Below are 2,500 nucleotides of genomic sequence, written 5' to 3' on the forward strand. Positions count from 1 at the left end.
GCATGGGTGATTATGCCAAGTACGATTAGATCGATTTCTTTTCTAGACACGAGGCGCTTTTTGGTTTTATAAAAAAAGATACTTATTCGTTCAACATCGAAACATGCATGATACGAAATGTCAAAGCTGAAGGAGGGATTGGCTTGAGGATTTCTGTACATCACTGTAATAGAATAATAGTTATACAATAATGAACATGCAATCGTACCATGATTCGATACAAGCAAAATTCAATTTCCAACAAGGGAGTGTCTGTACTGAAATATTGGACACAGGGTGATTATCTAATCTCCAGAAAAAAACAACATAAAAACTATGATTTCAGATCGGAATTGGATACCGAATTTTCAGTTTCACATGTACGTCCTTAGCTCGAAAGTACATGAACACAATATTTTAAGCTCAGTTTTGCTTGCTATTGTGTAACCGGCATAGCTTTCCGAGAAGACCATAGGCACATGAGCCAAATTGCCATGGTGTACCGGAGGGCTGGAAAATCTTGCATTAGCGAATGGCTTCCGCCTGCCGGGTGTGCGAGTCATTGGTAGACTATATGGATTGACTTTGATACCAGAAAATAAACCAATAATGCTGGATGTACAAAAACTTCTAACAAAACTGTGCATGATAAACGAACGAATAAGATTCAGAGTCGTCGGGTCCTGAGTTTGATGGGTCCGATTTTAGATATAGACTATTTTCAGTTAGTTTTGGCCACTAATTTTAGCAGCTTTATAGGATATGAACTTCTGAACCTAACTGAAACGGACTCGTCAATAGGCGACAACCAATTCACAGATGTTTCTAATGATTTGCTTCATTAAAAAGCTTTCAAAGCTTTACAGAATCATTTATCTGGAAATGTAGCGACCCAAAAGAAGCGTTCAGTGCTATCAGGAATCTGAACTGAATTATTTTTTCCCCCCGGATCTTTTTTTTTTTTTTTTTACAATATATGGCATCTTTGACTGTTACCGGCAGTGAAATGAGTTTTTTTTTTTTGAAACTCAAGTAGCTCAACAGCTGTTTGTGGGTTTCAATGGATCAAGGTAGATTATCCAACCTGGCTAATTCAAAGACCCCGAAGTTTGTTCGATGTGCCGTCAGTAATGGAGAAACCTCGAATTAACCCGCCTTTGTGGAGGGAACGAGTGTTTCTCTGCCATATTACTGCAACGCAGACCTTTCAGAACATGGCCCCTGAATGGGCGAGCCGTTTATTGAATGGTTTGGTAACTACGGCTTTGTCCATTTATCAATACTCTGAAGATCTTCTCTATTCACGGAAGTTTTATGTCTATGTCCATTGTTAATCATTTCATTATTAATCAAGTATACGTCTGATATTCATTTTCATTTACAATTCTTCTTGATATTTTTTCATATCCATACTTGTTAGATTATATAAAATAAAAGAAAGCAAAGTAAATGAGCAAACCAAGGATAAAACGAAACCAAGAACAAGACAAAAAAACAAGATAAAAAATAAAAATCCAACAAATCCCTCCGATTCCATACACCGTATGTTCAAGAAAAGTATAAGCCAGCACATCCCAACAGCCCTCTAACAAAAGGATGACACTATACTTAACTTCTCTCTTTCCCCAAAACGCAGCGCCAAAGAAACAAAACGACCTCGGAGGTGTCTAGTACGGCCAGGCGGAGGCTCCGTGACACGACCATTACAGACAAACGACCCAAGAGCAGGATTCGCAACATGACTTGTTTAGAATACTTCGTTTGTCTCATTCCAAAACTACTTTAAATATATGGAAAAAGCAAAATGGCACTTTAAATGTCCTCTAATAAGACAAGAAAAAGTAAAACTGAGGCCGCAGAATGTCGTTTATGAAATTGAGGATAAAAGAATAATTAAAAGCTCCAAGGAAGAGTGAAGACAGGTCAGGTTAAGTAAGGATCATCTGTTAAGAATCACAGATGTTACTGCACTAGTTCCGTCTCGCAACAGAATCAGAAACTGTAGGGGTGAACCCGTCCATTGCAGAAGCTTTGCACGCGGTTTCATCACTTATGACGTCACACCAAGCCTTAGCACTGAGCGAGAGCTTTTCTGCGAGCTAGAGCGAAAGGGAATTCTGAAGCATTTTGCTATCATCAAAGCACGGGAACGTAGATTTCGTTAGATCCTATGATTATAGTTTTATATGATTAAAACATCTCGGTTACCACTTGTAGAAATTAAAAAAAAATTGTGTTTGATACATATTGCAGTCTTCTGAAACACTTTCAGGCCAACAAGGGTTCGGCATTGCTAGTGAACCAGGTTCCCGGAATATCAGCCATGCCACTGTGTATAAGGTTAATATTTGAGAGCAGTCACTATTTTTACTTCCAATCTGCAAATGAATATAAATAAAACGTATAAGAGAGAGAGCCATCTGGGCACACCTTACTTGGTTGTAACTGGGGCACATATTGCATAATGACGATCATAAGCTGCAATCGGAGAGCCAGTTATGACACAGGGAAATGGAGGAAA

This window comes from Penaeus japonicus, unplaced genomic scaffold, assembly GCF_977035675.1.
Source record: "Penaeus japonicus unplaced genomic scaffold, GWHDUDI00000001_assembly GWHDUDI00000013, whole genome shotgun sequence".
Classification (NCBI taxonomy): domain Eukaryota; kingdom Metazoa; phylum Arthropoda; class Malacostraca; order Decapoda; family Penaeidae; genus Penaeus; species Penaeus japonicus.